A 20,233-nucleotide genomic window follows, 5' to 3' on the forward strand; every position below is an offset into this window, starting at 1 on the left:
ACTTGCAAGCAATGTAACTAATGAGTTAGTTACGGGATGTAGCATTATGAAACGAGTAAAGAGACTTGCCGGTAACGAGATTGAACTAGGTATTGAGATACCGACGATCGAATCTCGGGCAAGTAACATACCGATGACAAAGGGAACAACGTATGTTGTTATGCGGTTTGACCGATAAAGATCTTCGTAGAATATGTAGGAACCAATATGAGCATCCAGGTTCCGCTATTGGTTATTGACCGGAGATGAGTCTCGGTCATGTCTACATAGTTCTCGAACCCGTAGGGTCCGCACGCTTAACGTTCGGTGACGATCGGTATTATGAGTTTAAATGTGTTGATGAACCGAAGGTTGTTCAGAGTCTCGGATATGATCACGGACATGACGAGGAGTCTTGAAATGGTCGAGACATAAAGATTGATATATTGGACGGCTATATTCGGACACCGGAAGTGTTCCGGGTGATTTCCGAGAAACACCAGAGTGCCGGAGGGTTACCGGACCCCCCGGGGGAACTAATGGGCCACATGGGCCTTAGTGGAGAGAGAGAGAGGGCAGGCCAGGGTAGGTCGCGCGCCCCCACCCCCTCTGGTCCGAATTGGACTAGGGAAGGGGGGACGGCACCCCCTTTCCTTCTCCCTCTCCTCCTTCCTTTCCCCCTCCTAGTAGGACTAGGAAAGGGGTATCCTACTCCTACTAGGAGGAGGACTCCTCCTCTCCTGGCGCGCCCCAAGGTCCGGCCGGCCTCCCCCCTTGCTCCTTTATATACGGGGGAAAGGGGGCACCCTAGAACACACAAGTTGATCATTGATCTCTTATCTGTGTGCGGTGCCCCCCTCCACCATAATCCACCTCGGTCATATCATCATAGTGCTTAGGCGAAGCCCTGCGTCGGTAGCTTCATCATCACCGTCATCACGCCGTCGTGCTAACGAAGCTCTCCCTCGACACTCAGCTGGATCAAGAGTTCGTGGGACGTCACCGAGCCGAACGTCTGCAGATCACGGAGGTGCCGTACTTTCGGTACTAGGATCAGTTGGATCGTGAAGACGTACGACTACATAAACCGCTTTGTCATAACGCTTCCTCTTACGGTCTACGAGGGTACGTGGACAACATTCTTCCGTCTCGTGGCTATGCATCACCATGATAGATCTTGCGTGTGCGTAGGAAAATTTTGAAATTACTGCGTTCCCCAACACATGGCTGCCATTCCCGATGCCCTACGACGAAGCTGATCGCGCGCTCTTCGCCTCGGCCACGATAGTCATCATTGGCAATGGAAAGACGGCTATCTTCTGGAAATGCCCATGGTTAGGCACCCTCAGTGCACTCAGTTCCCCGCTTTATACAAACACTCCATGCGTAAGAACAGAACTGTTGTGGCGACGCTGGTCGGTGGTCAGTGGATCAAGGACCAAAGCCATGGGAATAGGGATGACATCATCACAGAGTATGTTAGGCTGCGCCTCATCGACACCACGCCGGTGGTTTGGATGACCAACAAGCAGACATGATTGTTTGGAAAAGCGGCAACAACGGATGTTACTCCACCATCTCAGCGTGCAAACTTCAGTTCAGGTATGCGCTGGCGACCGAATTCAAGAGCACGATCTAACGTGCCTGGGCTCCTAGTAAAGTGAAGATCTTTAGCTAGTTGTTACAACTGAACCATCTCTGATGTAATGATCGGTTGCATCGAAGAGGATGAACAAATGCTTATTTATGCCCCCACCCTACTCCGTCTGTGTAACTTGGAGACTTCAGTTCACGTCAAAAGAAATCTGGCAGAAGGTAGCAACTTGGGCGGGATGCAACTATATGGGTGCAATTCAAAACGGATATAGCCAATCGACTAATGCAATCCAGGCCATCCTACGGGGGACAAGCAAGGAGTACAAGAAGGAGATCAAAACCATGATTCTGATGATCACACGGAGATCTGAAAGGAAAGAAACAACTACATATTCCGTGGAAAACTGTCAAGAGTAAGTGATGTCATTCATGCTATCAGGCAAAACAGGGAGTAGTGGAGGCTAGCCGGAGCGAAAGCAATTGAGACCCCTTTTGGCGATGTAACTTGGAGATAAATCACTAGGGTTTTCGCCCCTCCCTTTCCTTTATTTTTCTCTCTCAAAACCCACTGATCACTTGATCAATGATACGTCTCCAACGTATCTATAATTTTTGATTGCTCCATGCCATATTATCTACTGTTTTGGACTATATTGGGCTTTATTTTCCACTTTTATATTATTTTTGGGACTAACCTATTAACCGGAGGCCCAGCCCAGAATTGCTGTTTTTTTGCCTATTTCAGTGTTTCGAAGAAACATAATATCAAACGGAGTCCAAACGGAATAAACCTTTCTGGAACGTGATTTTCTTCCCGAATATGAGCCAGGAGACTTGGACCCTACGCCAAGGAAGCTTCGAGGTGGGCACGAGGTAGGGGGTGCGCCCTATACCCCCAGGCGTGCCCCCACCCTCGTGGGCCCATAGAAGCTCCACCGACGTACTTCTTCCTCCTATATATACCTACGTACCCCCAAACGAACAGAGAGGGAGCCAAAAACCTAATTCCACCGCTGCAACTTTCTGTATCCAAGAGATCCCATCTTGGGGCCTGTTACGGAGCTCCGCCGGAGAGGGCCGTCATCACGTAAGGCTTCTACATCATCATAGCCTCTCCGATGAAGTGTGAGTAGTTTACCTCAAACCTTCGGGTCCATAGTTATTAGTTAGATGGCTTCTTCTCTCTTTTCGAATCTCAATACAAAGTTCTCCCCCTCTCTCGTGGAGATCTGTTCGATGTAATCTTCTTCTTTTTTGCGGTGTGTTTGTTGAGACCGATGAATTGTGGGTTTATGATCAAGTCTATCTATGAATAATATTTGAATCTTCTCCAAATTCTTTTATGTATGATTGGTTATCTTTGCAAGTCTCTTCGAATTATCCGTTTGGTTTGGCCAACTAGATTGGTAGTTCTTGCCATGGGAGAAGTGCTTAGCTTTGGGTTCGATCTTGCGGTGTCCTTTCCCAGTGACAGAAGGGGCAGCAAGGCACGTATTGTATCGTTGCCATCGAGGATAACAAGAAGGGGTTTATTTCATATTGCATGAATTTATCTCTCTACATCATGTCATCTTGCTTAAAGCGTTACTCTGTTTTTAACTTAATACTCTAGATGCATGCTGGATAGCGGTCGATGAGTGGAGTAATAGTAGTAGATGCAGAATTGTTTCGGTCTACTTGTCACGGACGTGATGCCTATATACATGATCATGCCTAGATATTCTCATAACTATGCTCAATTCTGTCAATTGCTCAACAGTAATTTGTTCACCCACCGTAGAATACTTATTCTCTTGAGAGAAGCCACTAGTGAAACCTATGGCCCCCGGGTCTATTCTCATCATATCAATCTCCATCACTTTAATCTTGCTTTGCTTTTTTACTTTGCCTTTTACTTTTCACTTTGCATCTCTATACCAAAAATATAAAAAATATTATATCTATCAGATCTCACTCTCGTAAGTGACCATGAAGGGATTGACAACCTCTAATCGCGTTGGTTGCGAGTAGCTATCGTTTTGTGCAGGTACGAGGGACTTGAGCGTGGCCTCCTACTGGATTGATACCTTGGTTCTCAAAAACTGAGGGAAATACTTACGCTACTCTGCTGCATCATCCTTTCCTCTTCGGGGAAATCCAACACAAGCTCAAGAGGTAGCAAGAAGAATTTCTGGCGCTGTTGCCGGGGAGTCTACGCAAAAAGTCAACATACCAAGTACCCATCACAATCCCTATCTCTCGCATTACATTAGTTGCCATTTGCTTCTCGTTTTCCTCTCCCCCACTTCACCCTTGCCGTTTTATTCGCCCTCTCTTTCTCAATCTCCTTCTCCTTCTCTTTCTCTGTTTGCCTTTTTCTCGCTTGCCTTGTCGTCATGGCTAATCTTATCTCTTCTCCGTTATCTCCCAAGAATGAAGTCCTAAATTTTAAACAAAGGGAGGGAGAAAATTTGAAAGACGCTTGGTATAGAATTTGCAATGCTCAAAATAGATCTACCAGGAAGCAATCTACTTCAGTCCTTCCTCGCAATTTTTATGTAGGTGCTAGTCCTTGGTATAGATATATCCTTCATACCATTACCGAGGGGAATTTCTTGGGTAGCCACACTTTTGATTCTTATAATGCTATGATAGATTTATTTGGCTCACCACCTCTTTTGGTTAATGGAACTATGTTAACTTTGGAGCATGTTATGCAAAGGCTTGAAATTATTGAAAACAAAGTTGCTACCATTGAATCAGTTGATAATCTAGATAAAAAGATCCATAATCAAATTACCCAATATGGATCTAAGGTAGGAATGACTTTGAAAAATATTAAGGAAAAGGAACCCATGGTTAATGAGAAAATAAATCTAGATTCCACTAGAATCGATAAACTTGAGGGTATCATTACCAACTTAGGAACCGCTTTTTCTTCCGTAAAGAATACTTCTAGTACTCGCACTAAAATTACCAAGCTTATGTATGTTCCTAAGAATAACGGTGAATCATCTAGTAAGGAAACTGCGGATCTTAAATCTATAAGCATTCATCCTGATATTTTTGCTATCATTAAGGAACCTTATGCTACGAATGAATTTTTTGATATTGTGCCTAAAAGTTTGATAATTACTAGAAAGGAAGAAATTTCTAAGAAATATAGATGCCTCATTTAAGAATTGCCTACCAAAGATGGCAATACCTAGATCTATCCTCGCTTTTATGCCTAGCTAGGGGCGTTAAACGATAGCGCTTGTTGGGAGGCAGCCCAATTTTATTTTTATTCCTTGCTTTTTTGCTCCTATTTAGTAATAAATAATTTATTTATAATCTGTTTTGGTTGTGTTTTTTGTGTTTAATTAGTGTTTGTGCCAAGTAGAACCGTTGGGAAGACTTGGGGAAAGTCTTGTTGAACTTGCTGTAAAAAACAGAAACTTTAGCGCTCACGAGAACTGCTGTCATTTTTATTTGGAGAGTGATATTTAGTTAATTATTTTTGAAGATGATTAATAGATAAATTCCTCACGTCCATAAATTTATTTTAGAATTTTTGGGGTTCCAGATCTTGCGCTAGCTACAGATTACTACAGACTGTTCTGTTTTTGACAGATTCTGTTTTTCGTGTGTTGTTTGCTTATTTTGATGAATCTATGGCTAGTAAAATAGTTTATAATCCATAGAAAAGTTGGAATACAGTAGGTTTAACACCAATATAAATAAAGAATTAGTTCATTACAGTACCTTGAAGTGGTCTTTTGTTTTCTTTCTCTAACGGAGCTCACGAGATTTCTATTGAGTTTTGTGTTGTGAAGTTTTCAAGTTTTGGGTGAATTCTTTTGATGGATTATGGAACAAGGAGTGGCAAGAGCCTAAGATTGGGGATGACCATGGCACCCCCAAGATAATCTAAAGACACCAAAAAGTCAAAGCTTGGGGATGCCCCGGAAGGCATCCCCTCTTTCGTCCACTTCCATCGGTAATTTACTTGGAGCTATATTTTTATTCACCAACATGATATGTGTTTTGCTTGGAGCATCTTGTATTATTTTTGTCTTTGTGTTTTAGTGTGCCACAATCATCCTTGCTGTACACACCTTTTGAGAGAGCCATACATGAATTAAAATTTGATATAATACTCTATGTGCTTCACTTATATCTTTTGAGCTATGTAGTTTTGCTCTATGTGCTTCACTTATATCTTTTGAGCTATGTAGTTTTGCTCTATGTGCTTCACTTATATCTTTTGAGCGTTATAATTTTGCTCTATGTGCTTTACTTAGATCTTTTAAGAGCACGGTGGTGGATTTGTTTTAAAGAAACTATTGATCTCTCATGCTTCACTTAAATTATTTTTAGAGTCTCTTAATAGCATGGTAATTTGCTTAATAATAACATGCTTGGTATTCAAGATTTGTGAAACTTTCTTTTGAGTGCATTGAATACTAAGAAAAGATTGAAGCATGATAATTGTTTTGAGATATGGAGGTGATAATATTAGAGTCATGCTAGTTGAGTAGTTGTGAATTTAAAGAATACTTGTGTTAAAGTTTGTGATTCCCGTAGCATGCACGTATGGTGAACCGTTATGTGATGAAGTCGGAGCATGATTTATTTATTGATTGTCTTCCTTATGAGTGGCGGTCGGGGACGAGCGATGGTCTTTTCCTACCAATCTATCCCCCTAGGAGCATGCGCGTAATACTTTGCTTTGATAACTTCTAGATTTTTGCAATAAGTATATGAGTTCTTTATGACTAATGTTGAGTCCATGGATTATATGCACTTTTTCCCATCCTTCCACCATTGCTAGACTCTCTAATACCGCACACTTTTCGCGGGTATCATACACCTACCATATACTTTCCTCAAAACAGCCACCATACCTACCTATCATGGCATTTCCATAGCCATTCCGAGATATATTGCCATGCAACTTTCCATCGTTCCGTTTATTATGGCACGCTCCATCATTGTCATATTGCTAGCATGATCATGTAGTTGACATCGTATTTGTGGCAAAGCCACCGTTCATAATTCTTTCATACATGTCACTCTTGATTCATTGCATATCCCGGTACACCACCGGAGGCATTCATATAGAGTCATATTTTCTTCTAAGTATCGAGTTGTTGAGTTGTAAGAAAAATAAAAGTGTGATGATCATCATTTTTAGAGCATTGTCCCAAGTGAGGAAAGAATGATGGAGACTATGATTCCCCCATAAGTCGGGATGAGACTCCGGATGAAAAATAAAAAAGAAAAGAAAAAAAGGGAGGCCATAAAAAAATAGAAAAGGTCCAAATAAAAAATGAGAGAAAAAGAGAGAAGGGACAATGTTACTATCCTTTTACCACACTTGTGCTTCAAAGTAGCACCATGACCTTCATGATAGAGAGTCTCACGTTATGTCACTTTCATATACTAGTGTGAATTTTACATTATAGAACTTGGCTTGTATATTCCAATGATGGGCTTCCTCAAAATGCCCTAGGTCTTCGTGAGCAAGCAAGTTGGATGCACACACACTTAGTTCCTTTTGATGAGCTTTCATATACTTATAGCTCTAATGCATCCGTTGCATGGCAATCCCTACTCACTCACATTGATATCTATTGATGGGCATCTCCATAGCCCGTTGATACGCCTAGTTGATGTGAGACTATCTTCCCCTCTTTTTGTCTTCTCCACAACCACCATTCTATTTCACATATAGTGCTATATCCATGGCTCACGCTCATGTATTGCGTGAAGATTGAAAAAGTTTTGAAAAAGTTAGAGTATGAAACAATTGCTTGGCTTGTCATCGGGGTTGTGCATGATTTAAATACTTTGTGTGGTGAAGATAGAGCATAGCCAGACTATATGATTTTGTAGGGATAACTTTCTCTGGCCATGTTATTTTGAGAAGACATAATTGCTTTGTTAGTATGCTTGAAGTATTATTATTTTTATGTCAATATAAACTTTTGTCTTGAATCTTTCGAATCTGAATATTCATATCACAATTAAGAATATTTGCATTGAAATTATGCCAAGTAGCACTCCGCATCAAAAATTCTCTTTTTATCATTTACCTACTCGAGGACGAGCAGGAATTAAGCTTGGGGATGCCTGATACGTCTCCAACGTATCTATAATTTTTGATTGCTCCATGCTATATTATCTACTGTTTTGGACTATATTGGGCTTTATTTTCCACTTTTATATTATTTTTGGGACTAACCTATTAACCGGAGGCCCAGCCCAGAATTGTTATTTTTTGCCTATTTCAGTGTTTCGAAGAAACAGAATATCAAACGGAGTCCAAACGGAATAAACCTTTCTGGAACGTGATTTTCTTCCCAAATATGACCCAGGAGACTTGGACCCTACGCCAAGGAAGCTTCGAGGTGGGCACGAGGTAGGGGGCGCGCCCTATACCCCCAGGCGCGCCCCCACCCTCGTGGGCCCACCGAAGCTCCACCGACGTACTTCTTCCTCCTATATATACCTACGTACCCCCAAACGAACAGAGAGGGAGCCAAAAACCTAATTCCACCGCCGCAACTTTCTGTATCCACGAGATCCCATCTTGGGGCCTGTTCCGAAGCTCCGCCGGAGAGGGCCGTCATCACGGAAGGCTTCTACATCATCATAGCCTCTCCGATGAAGTGTGAGTAGTTTACCTCAGACCTTCGGGTCCATAGTTATTAGCTAGATGGCTTCTTCTCTCTTTTCGGATCTCAATACAAAGTTCTCCCCCTCTCTCGTGGAGATCTGTTCGATGTAATCTTCTTCTTTTTTGCGGTGTGTTTGTTGAGACCGATGAATTGTGGGTTTATGATCAAGTCTATCTATGAATAATATTTGAATCTTCTCTGAATTCTTTTATGTATGATTGGTTAACTTTGCAAGTCTCTTCGAATTATCCATTTGGTTTGGCCAACTAGATTGGTAGTTCTTGCCATGGGAGAAGTGCTTAGCTTTGGGTTCGATCTTGCGGTGTCCTTTCCCAGTGACAGAAGGGGCAGCAAGGCACGTATTGTATCATTGCCATCGAGGATAACAAGAAGGGGTTTATTTCATATTGCATGAATTTATCTCTCTACATCATGTCATCTTGCTTAAAGCGTTACTTTGTTTTTAACTTAATACTCTAGATGCATGCTGGATAGCGGTCGATGAGTGGAGTAATAGTAGTAGATGCAAAATCGTTTCGGTCTACTTGTCACGGACGTGATGCCTATATACATGATCATGCCTAGATATTCTCATAACTATGCTCAATTCTGTCAATTGCTCAATAATAATTTGTTCACCCACCATAAAATACTTATGCTCTTGAGAGAAGCCACTAGTGAAACCTATGGCCCCCGGGTCTACTCTCACCATATCAACCTCCATCACTTTAATCTTGCTTTGCCTTTTTTACTTTGCCTTTTACTTTTCACTTTGCATCTCTATACCAAAAATACCAAAAAATATTATATCTATCAGATCTCACTCTCGTAAGTGACTGTGAAGGGATTGACAACCCCTAATCGCGTTGGTTGCGAGTAGCTATCGTTTTGTGCAGGTACGAGGGACTTGAGCGTGGCCTCCTACTGGATTGATACCTTGGTTCTAAAAAACTGAGGGAAATACTTACGCTACTCTACTGCATCATCCTTTCCTCTTCGGGGAAATCCAACGCAAGCTCAAGAGGTAGCAATCAACAATCTTATCCATTGCTTCCTGCTAAATTAATGAATGCTAGCCAGCCAACTGGATCAAAAAAAAGTTCCTTGTTGTTTCTTAAGTTTTGATTAGAATCATGTCGCCTTTTACAAGGGGCGACACTAGGAGCCGGTCGTCCGACGGAAGCCTTGACCAGTCACCTCCCATACTGTAGGATTGCATCACTATGGGCCATTCAATCTACCTCGTTTGCACCACTCGCAGGAGCCCACAGCCCCGATGCCTTCATGCTCGCAGCACCGACGCTCATCCTCGGGGTCATCCTCGTGCCTGCATCGGAGGCTGCAGAGCCCACTCCCTTCTGCAGCCCTTGTCCTCCTTTGTTCCCATCAATGGTCTGCGTCGATTGTAGTACTGGTGGACACCCTTCCAAGTGTGGTGTCAGTGGTCGGCGCCAACTGCAGCTTGTGGTTGTCGCAGTTGCAGCATGCGGGTGCTCCCTTGGTCGACGTTGTCGGGTGCTACTTGTGAGCTGCGTTGTGATTTCCCCAAAGAGGAGGGGATTGTCGGTGTCAAAATCAGCGGATCTCGGGTAGGGGGTCTCGGGCTGTGGATATTGGATCAATGGGGAACGAGGGACTAGTGAGGAAGTCCTGGATTAGGGGGTCTCCGGACAGCCGGACTATATCCTTTGGCCGGACTGTTGGACTATGAAGATACAAGATTGAAGACTTCGTCTTGTGTCCGGATGGGACTCTCCTTGGCGTGGAAGGCAAGCTTGGCAATACAGATATGTAGATCTCTTCCCTTGTAACCGACTCTGCGTAACCCTAGCCCCCTCCGGTGTCTATATAAACCGGAGGGTTTAGTCTGTAGGACAACAAACAATCATACCATAGGCTAGCTTCTAGGGTTTAGCCTCTATGATCTCGTGGTAGATCAACTCTTTTAATACTCATATCATCAAGATCAATCAAGACCTCCATCGAGAGGGCCCGAACCTGGGTAAACATCGTGTCCCCCGCCTCCTATTACCATCTGCCTTAGACGCACAGTTTGGGACCCCTACCCGAGATCCGCCGGTTTTGACACCGACATTGGTGCTTTCATTGAGAGTTCCACTTTGTCGTCATCATAAGGAGGGATGGCTCGTCTCGTTGTCAAGAACAACATCACCTCTGGGGGAGCCCTGGCTGTAGGCCAAACTCTCCGACTAGGCGGCTTCGTCATGACCGCCCGCTCGGCCGCTGCGCCGACGATGACTTCTCGGGTCATCGAAAATAGCCTCCACATCGGCTTGAAATTCGCCGAGCAGATGGATCCAATGGAGCTCTCCTCTTTGAATGAGCTCTTGGATCGCATCGCCGCTCTGGGAGGCGCTACAAACTACGATCGGATTGGGCTTAAACCCGATGAATGGGAGATTAACTCTCCGCCGGTCACCCATCAGATAGCGGTGGTGGAGGAGCAATGCGGCGATTCTTCCTCTATCCTGAGGATGAACTATGTCCAGATTCCCGAGCTCTCCGAGCCGGATACCCGTCCACAGGAGGACATCGCCCTAACCCTGAACCTAGAATCAGGCGGCATACCAAACCTGCGGGCCAACATCCCGGAGCCCGAACTTCCAAGATCGGAAACTCCCCCGCCCCTGGGTCTTAGATTGGGTCAAGGTCTGGACTTAAATCCACCCACCCACCCAGATATAAACGATCTTTCCCACATTAGGCAAGAGCCCCAAGAGACAGTACATCACTATTGGGCCAGATTCCTCCTTGTAATGAACAAGGTCAAGGACTGTCGCGAGGAAGACGCAATTTCGTTCTTTTGCAACAATTGCACAGACAAGGGAATCCTCAACGCCATAAGTCGCCGTGACATAGCACACTTCGCTGACTTGGCGGCCATAGTACGAAAGTACTATGCGATGGAAAGCGCCGGGAAAACCCAAACAAAATTTTGGGATAATCCGGCTCTGACAAAACCCCCACTCCGAACTAAAAGGGTGCACTCTCATAAGTCGTCTGACTCAATTACAAAGAAGGAAAAGCCCACTACAGGGCGTGGAACCGTATTGGAGGGATGGCTTAATGGGCCCTGCAAAATTCATAGTACAACGGATACCATACCAACACACAGCCTTAGAGCATGTTGGGTACTCCGGCTGGTGGCCAAGAGTGGTGAGGATCTCCTCATTCAAAATACCGCAGAGCACCATCCCGTGGATAACAATACTGTATTGACAGTCTTCGAGACCTTCGCCTCAAATAATAGGCGTAAGCGAGCACTCCACAGCCTTGCCGAAGTCTGCCACGTGGCAGCAATAAATCCATGGAGCGACACGGCTATCACCTTCAATGCCAGTGACAAACCTAAATTCCGAACAGCCCGAGCACCAGCCACCTTGGTCCTCAGTCCAATTGTGGATGACTTTCAGCTTACTAAAGTTCTCATGGACAGCGGCAGCGGATTAAACCTCATTTATGAGGATACTCTTCAAAAAATGGAAATAGACAGAAACCGTATTGAGCAAAGCAGCACGACCTTTCGAGGAATCATCCCCAGCCAGGAGGCACGTTGCGCTGGGAAAATCACACTAGATGTGGTATTCGGCACTCCGGAGAATTATAGGTCCGAACAAATTACATTCCAAGTGGCCCCGTTCAGTAGCGGATACCACGCCCTTCTAGGGCGGGAGGCATTCACGATCTTCCAAGCCATACCCCATTACGGTTACATGAAGCCCAAAATGCCCAGGCCCAATGGAATCATCACTCTAGCTAGTGACCCGGACATAGCACTCCGCGCCGAGAACAAAACAGCCGCACTGGCCCTCGAGGCATTATCCGAAGCCCTTGCGGCGGAGGAATTAACCACGTTACGCTCCATAGTGGACAGGGACGACGTGATACTCGACAAAAGATCCAAGTCCACCTCTTTTAAACCAGCGGATGAAATAGTCAAATTCCAAGTCCATCCAACGGACCCAACAAAAATAGCATCCATCGGGGCACAATTAAACCCCGCTGTAGACGCCACACTATGGGCGTTCCTGCGCGAGAATTGGGACATATTCGCCTGGCATCCTTCAGACATGCCAGGAATCCCACGCAGGCTGGCCGAGCATAGCCTTAACATTCTAAAGGGATTCAAGCCGGTCAAGCAGACTCTTCGGCGTTTCTCCGAACCTAAGCGACAAGCCATGGGAGAGGAGCTAGCCAAGTTACTGGAGGCTAGATTCATTAGAGAAATAAAACATCCGGACTAGCTAGCAAACCTGGTAATGGTACCAAAGAAGGAAAAATCCTGGCGCCTATGCGTCGACTTCAAGGACCTTAATAAGGCCTGCCCAAAGGATCCCTTCCCCCTCCCTCGCATCGATCAAATTATCGACGCCACCGCAGGACACGACTCATTGTGCTTCCTCGACGCATACTCCGGTTACCACCAAATCAAGATGGCGGAGTCTGATCAAGCCGCAACGACATTTATCACTCCATACGGCCCCTTCTGTTTTAACACAATGCCCTTCGGGCTCAAAAACGCCGGCGCAACGTATCAACGCATGATTCAGACATGTCTGGAAAAGCAGATCGGCAAAACAGTGGAGGCATACGTAGACGATGTGGTCGTTAAAACCAGACACATCAAATCCTTAATAGACGACTTGAGGCTCACGTTCGACAATCTCCGAACATATAACATTAAGCTCAATCCGAAAAATGCGTTTTCTACGTACCCGCCGGAAAGCTCCTGGGCTTCATCGTCTCTAGTAGAGGAATTGAAGCAAATCCGGCTAAAATCCGAGCTCTGTCGCAGTTGGCTATCCCAACTGACCTCAAGCAAATCCAGAAGTTAACTGGATGTGTGGCGGCCTTAAGCCGCTTTATCTCCCGATTAGGAGAAAAGGCACTCCCCCTTTATCGCCTTCTTCGACGCACCGAACACTTCGAGTGGATGGACGCAGCCACGACCGGATTGGAAGAAATAAAAGCCATCCTGGCCACCAACCCAATCTTGGCCGCGCCAAATGTCGGTGAACCAATGCTGTTATATATAGCAGCAACTCACCAAGTTGTAAGCGTAGTGCTCGTCGTCGAACGAGAGACGGACGGACATAAATTCCCACTCCAAAAGCCGGTATATTATGTATCCACTGTCCTCACTCCATGCAAATCACAGTACCCACATTATCAAAAGATAGCATACGCGGTATTCATGGGATCCCGGAAACTACGACACTACTTTCAAGAGTGTTCAATTACGGTGGCCTCAGAAGTACCACTCAATGACATAATAAACAACCACGATGCCAGGGGCCGGATTGCCAAATGGGCTATAGAGCTCCTCCCGTTCAACATAACATATAGACCACGATGAGCCATCAAGTCGCAAGTACTGGCCGATTTCGTCGCCGAGTGAACAGAAGCCGAACTCCCTAAAGAGTACGACACGTACTCCAATTGGATCATGCACTTTGACGGCTCTAAAATGCTGGCTGGTCTACGGGCTGGCGTCATCCTGACGTCCCCCACCGGAGATATAGTCCAATACGTACTCCAAAAACTATACATAGACTCCAACAACGCAGCCGAATACGAGGCCCTATTACATGGTCTCCGGATGGCAGTTTCCATGGGCATTCAACGCCTGGAGGTGCGTGGGGACTCGAACCTCGCAATATCCCAAATAAATGGAGACTTCGATGCCAAGGATCCAAAAATGGCGGCATATCGCAATGCCGTCCTCAAAATGTCATCTCGGTTCCCACCCACCCAGGTTCAAAGTATGGTACTTGCAATTTGGGTTTGTTGCACCAATTATACTGTAGGGGGTTCCCTTACAGTCTTGCTGTCAAAAAAAATGTCAGCTCGGTTCGAGGGGCTTGAATTCCACCATGTGGCTCGGGAAAACAATCAGGCGGCGGATATCCTCGCCCGTATCGGCGCTAAGCGCGATCCTGTCCCACCTAACATCTTCTTGGAAAGGCTGTTTAAGCCATCCGTGGTATGGGAAGGGGACACCGGTAACAATAGTCCGGACCCGGCCACAACACCAGATACCGAACATTCTGACACAATCGGAGGCTCTGCCATCGAAATAACACCTTCAGCCCACGTGATAATGGCTGTCATCGCCCCGTGGACAGAACCATTCCTGGCCTACCTAACCAGGCAGGAACTACCCGAGGACCAAAAAGAGGCACGCTGCATAGTGCGGCGATCTAAAGCCTAGAAGGTCCACGAGGGAGAGCTTTATAAGAAAAGCACTATCGGAGTCCTTATAGGTGCATCTCCGAAGAGGAAGGGCGGAAGCTTTTGGCAGAAATCCATGCTGGACTCGGCGGCCACCACGCCGCAGCCCGGGCCCTTGTAAGCAAGGCCTTCCGTACAGGTTTCTATTGGCCGACGGCCCGAGTAGATGCACAGGATCTGGTCCAATGTTGCGTCGGTTGCCAGCTTTTTGCAAACCAGAGCCATATGCCGCCTACCGCTCTCCAGACAATCCCCATTACTTGGCCCTTTGCGGTCTGGGGGCTTGATATGGTCGGACCCCTCAAAGGGGGAACCCATAAGAAAAAATACTTACTGGTCATGGTGGATAAATTCACCAAATGGATAGGAGCCAAACCTGTTAAAACGGCTGAATCTGGACTGGTGATAGACTTCATATCTGGGGTTGTACACCGTTATGGCACCCCCACAACATCATCACTGACAACGACACGAACTTTACAGCCAACGAGGTAAAACTTTGGGGCAGCAACATGGTCATCAAGCTCGATTATGCTTCTGTCTATCACCCGCAAACTAACGGTCAAGTCGAGCGAGCAAATGGTCTTATCATGAGCGGCATCAAACCCAGATTAGTGCGGTCCTTAAAGGAATCAAACACGCACTGGGTAGAGGAGCTCGACTCCGTACTATGGGGGCTGCGGACCACGCCGAATCGCACTACCGGATACACACCGTTCTTTATGGTGTACGGCGCAGAGGCAATTCTGCCTTGCGACATAATTCATGACTCACCTCGAGTGCGCATGTACGAAGAAAAAGAGGCCGAGCTCGATCGGCAGGACAGTTTGGACGCCCTGGAGGAGGAGCGCGACGTGGCAAAAGCTCGTTCCACATTCTATCAGCAACAGGCTCGAAAGTATCAAAGCAGAGAAGTATGGGCCAAAACCTATAACGTTGGCGAACTAGTTCTACGCCTGCCGGAGAAGAAAAAGAACAAGCTCAAGCCCAAATGGGAAGGTCCCTTCATTATTGACCAGGTTCTGACCGGTGGAGCGTACCGTGTGCGGGATGCATCGGACAATCGACTCAAGTCAAACCCATGGAACACAGCCAGACTCCGAAGATTCTACGCCTAGTGCCGGACTCTATGTTCATCTCCTTACCCCGATCAATTTTTTGCATATCCTTTATCTGTCTTTTCTCTCTTCTTTTTTCTTCTCCTCAAGGCCTTAAAAGGCTAACTTGTGTCTTGACTACACAATCTTGACGCGCTAACCGCGCTCATTATACCTGGGGGCTTCTTATACAGAAGCTTAATATAACTATTTTACTGGGCTTTATGCCCCACACATGTGTTGTTCTTCCACATGTACCTTTTTTCGCCATTATATGCATCGATATGACTTAAGTTTTGGCCAAGCTGGGTTGCCTAGCTCTTGTATTTATGCCCTATGTTCCCGTTAATTCGGCTAGGGCATAAGGGGAGCACCTCTGCGATTGTTACTGCTGGGTCAGCCGGATGTGTACCTCAGACTGGGTGAAGCCGAAAGCTAGCGTTCTTAAGGGAATATTCGGTCGGTGAACAAAAGATGACTTTTATTTATTTTTGATACATGCCCCCAGATGTTTTTAGCCTGCGTCTCTTTTCGCAGTTCGGACATGCACATTAGGGCATGCGTACCCAGGGAAAGGAACCCTTAACGGAACTATTCTCCCTGGAAGATGTTTCTTACTATCCATGTAATATAACATAGCTAGTTGGGTACTTGTCTGTTCAAGCACTTATGACCCCTACGCCTGGTTTCCACGCATACCTCAGTTTTTACATAACCGAGCGGGTATTCGGATACACTCCGGACTATCGGGTGCAGAGGTCGAAGCGAAAAGGTCCGCCATGACAAATGATTTACAATCCGGCTAGGGACATTATATATGTCACTTGAAGTACACAGTCACTAAGACTGACTAAATTCTTCCTTTATACCATCCAACAGGCTGTCTAGCCTACAATCCTGTTGGGAATACTTCGCGGCTAATTCTACTTGGTCATACACCAAACTGACGGGGATCTCTCTCCCATCGGGCCCCATAGGTCCGACCTCGGCCATGTGGTTTGGGTCAGCTTTGGTATATCGCGTCTTCACCATGGCCCAGGCTTCCCTTGCACCTTGTCGGCAGGCTGATATCTTCCATAATCGGAAGCGCCGCCGCGCTCCCTTGAGCTTCTCTATAAGCTCCCCCATGCCTCCTGGTGGGGATGCGGATGGCCACAAGGCTTGGGCAATACCCTGCATCACCTACCGAACTTGTTCGTGCAGTTGTGTGAGCTCTGGTAGAAGATCACCCGTAGACCCGGGCATCTCGTCCGCGGGACGACCCGTCAGCATACCTGCAGACATAACTCTGTTAGCCGGCTTCTTCGCCGAACTCTTTCAAAAGTTCGTTCAAGCACTTACTGAAAATGCCGCGTCGGATCCGCTTATTCTCCTTCACGGAGTCCGCAAGCTGGGCTCGGGCATCTTTCAGTTCCACGCCAAGCTAGATATTGGCATCCTGGAGATTATTTTTCTCCTGCCTGACCCACGTAAGCACGCCCTCGCCAACATTTAGCCGTCGATTAGCACGTTGCGCATTCTCCGCCACGGCCTCCGGATTCATTCCGGAGTCATCTACAACATCTATTGTTAGATTTGCATGCATGCCGCATACTATCTGGTACCTATCATTCTTTGCAATGGAAACAAGTGTTACTAGAGGGGGCCTTCTCGGACTCCTTCAACACGGCAACCGCGGCCCGTAGCTGGGCTTTGCACTCTTCTAGCTCTTGAGACAATTGGGTATTCTTCTCTGTAAGAACCTGCAAACATAATGATCCTTAAATCAGTTGTGTCAACTGTTTCAAGTCTCAGGGGCTACTGATATATATAATTGTTAGATTTTCTTACCCGTATATCCTTTACATACTGGTCCGTGGCTCTGACAAGACCATTTTGAGCAGCACGGATGTACACGTCTCCTGAGTTAAAGGCATCGAACGCCTCTTGGGAGAAACAAGCATCACGGAGTACGGCCCGACGACGCCTGTGATTCATGGCGCTCTCCACTTCGGAATTTGTAGCGGATAGTCTATCCGCATCCTCTGTAGGAGGAGCATCCGGCGTTCACCCCGTGTTAGCTTTCACCTCTATGTCCGGCCCCGGAGCCCGACTGGTGGAGGCATGATCGGCAACCTCTCCGGATATAGTCCGACGAGCGTTTTTCCTACTAGGAAACATGGACATCATTATATTTTAAGAAAGACGACAATCACGGAGCGAGGTTCTGTATCATACCTCTGTGTCGGCGTCTCAGTCCTGACCGCCTTCCTTTTTGGCCTACCCGGCTTCGGTGTCCCTTGTTGGCGAGTCACTGCGGGTTCGGCATGGCGTCCCGAGGGCCTTCCCTGTAAAACACCATAGGTGTACGGTAGGTGAAGAGCATAAAAGGGGATCCTTCTCGGAAGTTGGGACTCCGGTTTTTCTTACATGCGATGCAGGGAGTAGCCCAGGATAGTCGGCTACGATGGCCACCATGGCATCGTCGCAGCTCAATTGATAGAATGTCCTGTCAATCAGCTCCACAAATATGTCCGGATCCTCTTCGAGTCCGGGATCGAGGGCCCGGTCAGGGTCCTCCAGTTGTGGAGATGGGTTGTTGACCTCCCTTACAGCTTTTCGCAGTTCCTGCCATGAAACGGCAAGGTGAGTCTTTATGACAAAGAATGCGGGAAGGTTGGGAGTAAAAAGTGACAAATCACCCAACTTGGAGGGTTGTACATGGAGAATCCATCCCGTGGCTTAATACGGATGAACTCCTCTTCCTCTCCCTTGAACAAATCGGACAGAATTTTTGCTAGAGCAGCAGCTGAGTCTGGTCCCTTACGCCCGCAGCGGGTGGCATCATCTTCCCCGTTAAAGCGCCACATGGGGTTCCCTCGATATTGAAGTGGCTGCACCCCCCGCACTATACATATTGACATAACCTCGATTATTGTCAGTCCTGATTGAGCCAGCACTTTTATCCAGTCCATCAGGTAAAGGACTTCTTCGTTATCTTCCTCCTGAGGGCTCCGTGGGCACCAGCTTCGGCGTTTCTTCGAAGGGCCATTGTCGAACTCGGGAAGACCCATCCGAATAGGATCTGGAAGGGGTACGTCCTCCAGGTAAAACCACTCCGAAGGCCAGTCTTCGGACGTCTTCTTCGGGGTACCGGACAGGTATCCGGTCCCGGTGATGCGCCATATTTCGGCTCCGCCCACTTGATATATTGACCCCTTCTGTGTATGGGGCACAAGGCAGAATAGCCTCTTCCACAGCTCGAAATGAGCTTCGCAGCCCAGAAACAACTCACAAAGGGCAACATAACCAGCGATGTGTAATATGGAAGCGGGGGTGAAATTATGCAACTGGAGGCCATAAAACTCCAGGAGCCCGCGGAGGAACGGATGGATTGGAAATCCAAGTCCTCTTAGTAAATAAGGGACAAGGCATACCCGCTCCCCCTTGGAGGGATTGGGGAAGCTCTCCGCTTGCTCCCCGCCATTATAGGTGGCAAGCCCGGCTCGAACGGGGACCATATAAGCTGGAGGGAGAAGTCCCTGGGTCTGTAACTCTGCTAATTGGCTGTGCGGGACGGAACACTTCTCCCAATCATCGGGCTTAGGGCTACGGGAGCAGGAGGAGGAGCTGCGATGGCCGGCCATGTTGGAATGGATTTTTTCGAGCGCGCTTCGATGGATACTCGCCGTGGGAGGATGGTGTGGTATGGATGTAAGAATCCCAGTCTCTTTAATAGACAGTTTACTTATATGGCTAGGGTGGAAAATGTAAAAGTTCCCTGGCTCCTCACATTCGCTCGACACGTGGAAGATAGCCCTTATTGGGCACGGAAGCCAAGAAGTGCAACATTTATGAGGAGCCGGACACTACTCAGCAGATATTCAAAATTTGGAGAAGAACCCACCTTGCAATGCCGAAGACAATCTGCACGCCGGACTCATCATCATTGAAGCCTGGTTCGGGGGCTACTGAGGGAGTCCTGGATTAGGTGGTCTCCGGACAGCAGGACTATATCCTTTGGCCGGACTGTTGGACTATGAAGATACAAGATTGAAGACTTTGTCCCGTGTCTGGATGGGACTTTCCTTGGCGTGGAAGGCAAGCTTGGCAATACGAATATGTAGATCTCCTCCCTTGTAACCGACTCTGTGTAACCCTAGCCCCCTCCGGTGTCTATATAAACCGGAGGGTTTAGTCTGTAGGACAACAGACAGTCATACCATAGGCTAGCTTCTAGGGTTTAGCCTCTACGATCTCGTGGTAGATCAACTCTTGTAATACTCATATCATCAAGATCAATCAAGCAGGATGTAGGGTATTACCTCCATCGAGAGGGCCCGAACCTAGGTAAACATCGTGTCCCCCGCCTCCTGTTACCATCCGCCTTAGACGCACAGTTCGGGACCCCCTACCCGAGATCCGCTGGTTTTGACACCGACAACTAGGGACACGATGTTTACCCAGGTTTGGGCCCTCTCGAAGAGGTAAAACCCTACGTCTTGCTTCATTATATTGCTTGTGTATATGAGGATTGCAGAGTCGATCTACCACAAGATCATATGAACTAAACCCTAAACTAGTAGGATGATGGTTGTTATTCTGGCCCCTACGGACTAAACCCTCTAGTTTATATAGACACTACGGGTACTAGGGTTACATATGTCAGTTACAACAAGAGGATAAACA

The sequence above is a fragment of the Triticum urartu genome, chromosome 7 (assembly GCF_003073215.2).
Source record: "Triticum urartu cultivar G1812 chromosome 7, Tu2.1, whole genome shotgun sequence".
Lineage (NCBI taxonomy): Eukaryota > Viridiplantae > Streptophyta > Magnoliopsida > Poales > Poaceae > Triticum > Triticum urartu.